The sequence below is a fragment of the Notamacropus eugenii genome, chromosome 5 (genome assembly GCF_028372415.1).
Source record: "Notamacropus eugenii isolate mMacEug1 chromosome 5, mMacEug1.pri_v2, whole genome shotgun sequence".
Classification (NCBI taxonomy): domain Eukaryota; kingdom Metazoa; phylum Chordata; class Mammalia; order Diprotodontia; family Macropodidae; genus Notamacropus; species Notamacropus eugenii.
The window spans coordinates 54829710-54835709 of NC_092876.1; positions in this window are offsets into that span (position 1 = coordinate 54829710).

Sequence of the window (6000 nt, forward strand, 5' to 3'; positions counted from 1 at the left end):
TGAGGATGCTGATGCTGATGATGGGGATGATGGTGGTGAGGAGGATGATGATGACGAGAACGATGGTGATGATGGTAATAATCACTACAGAGAAACAATGTGATAAAGTGTAGAAAAATGTGCTGAATGTGATGACGTGATGAAGGAAAGAGTGTTGGATATAGAAACAGAGGACTTAGTTTCAATCCCTGCTCTGTTCCTCAATTCTTGGGTAATCCTGGTCAAATCACTTGTTCCCACTGGGTTTTAGTTTCCCCCTTCATAAAATGAGAGCTTTGGGCTATGTGATCTCTAAGGTTGTGTTGCTCTGAATTCTTTGACCTAAGAGCAGGCCTGGGCTCCAGAGCACTGAGGTCTGGTCCCAAATCCCATATTTACAAGCCATGGAACACACACCTAGCAACTGTCAGAGGCTGGATTAAAAGGGACAGGGGAGTGATGAACAAAGTGCTCCTGATGAATATGAGGGAGGGAGTACCAGGAAGTGGGGGAGACCCTCACAGAAGATATGGGACCTGAACTAGAGCCTGAAGGATAAAAATTCTAAAAGGAAGAGATGAGCAGAGATGGACTCCTTCATTTCATTTCTTAAGATTTACTCTGGGGTTTCATGTGATGAAGATTAATGGACAAAAGAGGAGGTGTCAGGCAAGGAGGTGTGACAAATGACAAAACCCAAAACACAGAGTTTCTTATTAATAATCAATTTATTAATTAGGCTAACTAATAATCAATAAATTGATGGTCAGTGGTTTCTATTGGCAACCAAAGACACTCCCTCCCCCAGTGATGACATTGAATGCCTTAAATCCTTTTGTAAAAGAGAATGCCCTTGAAAAGTGAACCTCAATCCTGATTGGTAGACATTTAATGAGGAGGTAGAATACAAGTCTTCAGCTCCTCCCACTGAGAATGTGGCTTGCTCATGAGACCCAGTTGCTTCCAGCAGTCTAGGTGGAGAGATCCATCTCCATCCAGATCATTCTGGTTGGTTTTCTCCTCAATGACCTGGGTCACCCTAAACTCTAATGGAGGGGGACCAGGACAGGGACTCATTTCCTCAAGCAAGAATTAGTCTAGATTAAATTCCGTTTACACTCTACACAGAAGTTATGTCTCCTACTTGGATGAGGTTCTGCCCAAGACTGAAAAGCATATTCCCAGAAGGTTAGGGTGAATCTCAATCAGCCAAGTCCTTCAAAGGCTGACCTGCCATGGGAACCGGGCCTCAGTGAAGAAACAGAGGGGGGAAAATAGCCTGGATCCTACTTTAATAATTGGTAATTAATATAATACAAAGATAATTTCTCTCAAAAGTGAAGGGAGGTCTAGAATATAGGAGATTAAGATCCAATTCCAACTTCAACAAGGACTTTGGACAAATCACCTCCCACTCTGCATCTCAGCTTCCTCACCTATAAAATGGGCATGGTGGTCACACACCTTTGTTCCCCAACTAGCCAACCAAAGTAGAGGAGACATCAACACCTATGGTGATCTCTTTATCTCTCATTTTCCATCACTAGACCTACTGCTCCTGGGAGAAAGGTCATAGAACCAATATTTCTCTGAATGGAGCTGGACAGGGCACTTCAAGGCCTATTCCTAGGCTGGAAAGCAGAGGGACCTTGACTGTAGCTACCTGTAGTCATGGAGAGGGGAGACTTTGGGGGAGGAAGGAAGCACTCATTCTCAATTAGTCTTAACAAAAAGCCTTTCAAGAGGAAATTGAAGTAGCCATAAACTGATTTGAATGTGTCCTTGGAAGGCAAGGCATTAGATAACTGTGGAAACACAAAAACAGAAAGGACAATGAATTAGCTCATCAGATACAAAACCCTTTCCTATTAAAAAACACTAGAGAACATAGGCATAAATGGAGCCTTCCTTAAAATAATAAGTAGCATCTACCTAAAATCCTCAGCAAGCTTTATATGTAATAGGGATAAGCTAGAAGCATTTTCAATTAGATCAGAGGTGAAATAAGGATGTCCATTATCATCACTGTTATTCAATATGGTACTATTAGCAATAAAAGAAGAAAAAGAAATTGAAGAAATTAGAATGGGCAAAGAAGAAACTAAGTTATCACTCTTTGTAGATGATATGATGATATACTTAGAGAATCCCAGAGAATCAAGTAAAAAGCTACTTGAAATAATAAATGAGCTTATCAAAGTTGTAAGATATAAAATAAACCCACATAAATCGTTGGCATTTCTATATATTACTAACAAAGCCCAATAGCAGGAGATATAAAGAGAAATTCCATTTAAAGTTACTGTACACATTACGAAACATTTGGGAGTCTACCTGCCAAAACAAACCCAGAAACTATATGAACACAATTACAAAACATTTTTCGCAGAAACAGTCAGATCTAAATAATTGGAAAAATATCAGCTGCTAGTGGGTAGGCTGAGCTAATATAATAAAAATGACAATTCTACCTAAATTAATTTACTTATTCAGTGCCATACCAACCAAACTACCAAAAAATTATTTTATGGAACTAGAAAAAAATAATAACACAATTCATCTGGAAGAACAAAAAGTCCAGAATATCAAGGGAATTAAGGAAAGAAAATGCTAGGGAAGAAGTCCTAGCCATATCAGATCTTAAATAGTATTATAAAGCACAATCATCAGAACTACCTTGTACTGATTAAGAAACAGAGTGGTCATTCAGTGAAATGGGTTAGGTACACAAGACCCAGTAACTATATATATATGTATATATGTATGTATGTATGTATGTATGTATATATATAAAATAACTATAGTAATCTACCGTTTGATAAATTCAAAGTCCCCAGCTTCTGGGATAAGGACTCACTGTTTGAGAAAATCTGCTCGAAAAACTGGAAAATAATATGGCAGAAACTGGGCATAGACAAACATCTTATATCATATACCAAGATAAAGTCCAAATGGGTAGACAATTTAGATATAAAGATTGATACTATAAAGAAATTAGGAGAGCAAGAAATAGTTTGTCAGATTTATGGAGAATGGAGGAATTTGTGACCAAACAGGAGACAGAGAACATTATGAAATGCAAAATGGATAATTTTGATTGCTTTAAATTGAAAAGTTTTTGCATAAACAAAGTCAATGCCACCAAGATTAGGAGGGAAGCAGAAAATTGGGAAAGAACTTTTACAACCAGTGTCTCTAATAAAGGCTTCCTTTTTAAAATATATAGAGAACTGAGTCAAATTCATAAGAATACAAGTCATTCCCCAATTGATAATTGGTCAAAGTATATGAACACACAGTTTTCAGAGGAAAAAATTAAAGCTATCTATAGTCATATGAAAAAATGCTCTAAATCACAATTAATTAGAGAAATGCAAATCAAAACAACTCTGAGGTACCACATCACACCTTTCAGACTGATTAACATGACAAAACAGGAAGATGATAAATATTGGAGAAGATGTGGGAAAATTGGAACACTAATTCATTGTTGGTAGAGTTGTAAACTGATCCAACCATTCTGGAGAACAATTTGGAACTATCCCCAAAGGGCTACAAAAATGTGCATACTCTTTGACCCAGCAATACCACTACTAGGGCTCTGTCTCAAAAAGATCATAAAAATGGAAAAAGGACACACATGTACAAATATATTTATAGAAGTTCTTTTTGTGGTGGCCAAAAACTGGAAATCAAGGGAATGCCCATCAGTTGGGGAATGACTGAATAAATCATGGTATATGAATGTAATAGAATATTGTTGTACAATAAGAAATAATGAGGAGGAGGACTTCAGAAAACCTGGAAAGACTTATATGAACTGATGCTGAGTGAAGTGAGCAGAACCAGGAGAACTTTGTACACAGCCATGTTGTTCAATGACTGACTCTGATAGACTCATCTCTTCTCAGCATTCCAAGGACCTAAAACAATTCCAAAAGACTCATGATGGAAAATGCCATCCACATCCAGAGAAAGAACTATGGAGTCTGAATATAGATTGAACCATACAATTTGTTCTCTTTTTTTGTTTGTTTTGTTTTGTTTTCTTTCGCATAGTTCCTCCCATCTGTTTTAATTCTTCTGTACAATATGACTAATGCGAAAATATGTTAATAAGAATGTATATATAGAGCCTATATTGGATTGCATGCTGTCTTAGGAGGGGAGAGGAGAGAGGGGCAGAGAAAATTTAAGACTTATGGAAGTGAATGTTGAAAACTAAAAATTAATTAATTAATTTATTAAAAAGAAAAAAAATAGCTCATCAGAGAGAAGCAACAAGTCCTTATAAGGACTGGAACCTTCTTCTAAGTGACCAAAATGCATGCATGTTTATGTATCTATATGTGTATGTGTGCATATGTATGGATATTATATAGGTATTATGTCTGAACATTTTATATATAAATTAATTTTTATATACATATGTGTGTATGTCTATACACACATATGTTTTGGGGTAGTAATACGCTTATATATTATATTATTAATTATTAAATTAGATTGATAGATTGATGGGAGGATAGCTAGAAAATACTTTAAAGTACTACTAGGTCCAAGACTGGGGCATTGCACGCTCTCCCTCTCCAGTGTTAAGGGCCCTTTTCATGGGAATCATACAATAAATAGATTGGACTAGGTTCAGTCGTTGGGGAACCTTGGCTTCCAATGACAGAACTTGGGCTCCTTTTCTCATAATCTCTCATACTTCCACACTCCACCTCTCCATCTGAGAGCCCTGAATAAAAATTATGTAAAATCTTGGCTTTCACTTTGTATTAAGGTATTCTCAAAAGGGAAGGCTAGGAAGGTATTTGGTACAATATGAATCAAGTACAGGACAAGTATTCATCTCCTCCACACAAAAGAAATGCTGAACACAAAAGACTTTCACAAACATGCATTAATAAAGACAAACCATAAATACTAAGATTACATAACCACCATAATACTCTCCTGGGAACTTAAGACTTAAGCATCAGAATATGAAATAGTTGGCAGGAATGCTGAATAAGCATTTTACCTTTCACCTCTACTTTCCACTGTCCAAGCAGTTCCTTCCAAGACTTCTGATTCTGAAATCTAAGTCAGACCAGGCCTCCTCCCACTTCTGGTGCTCATCTTCTTCAATGCAGAAACTCCCCTTGCCTTTAGTAAGCTCCAAACCAGAGAACCTCTCAAACTCACAAGGTGGCCTTCAAGCCTAGACACAGTAATCTCAGGATTAATTTTCAGTCATCCATGTTAACTGAAGCAACACAATAGAAAAGGAAGAGATAGTGCCTTAACCCCAGTTCAACTGGTCAGAACACACAGAGCCAGAATTCAAACTCAAACCAAAATCTCTGACTCTAAATCTATTCTCTCCATTACACCATGCTGCCTTAGATGAGATTTACAGTCAGGAGTGATCCAATTCAAATCCCAGGTTGATATATGTTACTAGCTGTGTGAACCTGAACAAATCACTTCACTCCCTCTCTGTGCCTTAGTTTCCCCATCTGTAATATGGAGGTCATAATGGTACACTCCCCATGTCAAAGGGCAAGGTAAGTAAATTGCTTGATGTTTTTTAGTGTGTTAGAGGGATGTGACTTGTGGTCATTCAGTCACTTTGTTCTGGGTTCCAGTCTCCCACGTTCTCTATGATGTAGACCATCTCTTCTTGGTCATTTTCCCTTCCATTGTTCTCAGTCTTGTGGGATATAAAGAATTAGAGAGGAGTTCCAAGAGATCACTGGGTATTGAGTCAGGGAGATGGTCAAGACCACCTCCCATTATCCCTTCTTGTCTGTGTATTCAATCATCAAAGGTGTGAGACAAGGACCAGGGTTAGATGATGGGAATATGTGGGCCAATGAGATGGCTTGGTTTGATGATATCTCATGTGTCCTTGTTAACTTTCTTCTGTGTTTTAGTTCTAGGCTGTGGGGTCCCCACCTACCAGCCCAATCTAGCCAGGGTTGTTGGAGGTAAAAATATGCTGCCCAACAGCTGGCCCTGGCTGGTCATTAACTC